Consider the following 467-nt stretch of genomic DNA (forward strand, 5'->3'; position numbering starts at 1 on the left):
AGGAGGCTGGAGGGAAGCGACAGCCCGTGGGCGGGGCGAAGGCAGCTCCTCCCTTTCCTCTCCTCCAGGGGCCGGTGCAAAGAGGCACAACCCTGGGGAGGAACGAAGGGACTACGAAGGTTGTGAATAATATGTCCAGGGGGCGAAGATGAAGAGGGAATCCCGTCGGAAGCCTCCTCCTTCCTGCAAGATCGAGCCGTCAGTCTAGAAGCCGTTCTCCTTAATCCCAGCAATATCCAATAGTGAGAGGAAGACACTCTGCACATGCCTGTGTGGTGTAGTGGTCAAAGCACTAGACTAGGCCGGGGGGGGGAGCAGGGTTGAAACCCCCGCGCAGCCATGAAGCTCACAGGGTGACCTTGAGCCAGTCACTGCTTTTCTGTCTAACCTGCCTCACAGGGTTGTTGTGAGGATAAAATATGAGAGAAAGGGAGAACCATGTAAGCTGCCTAAACCTCCTTGGAGGA

The sequence above is a fragment of the Rhineura floridana genome, chromosome 15, assembly GCF_030035675.1.
Source record: "Rhineura floridana isolate rRhiFlo1 chromosome 15, rRhiFlo1.hap2, whole genome shotgun sequence".
NCBI classification, from domain to species: Eukaryota; Metazoa; Chordata; class Lepidosauria; order Squamata; family Rhineuridae; genus Rhineura; species Rhineura floridana.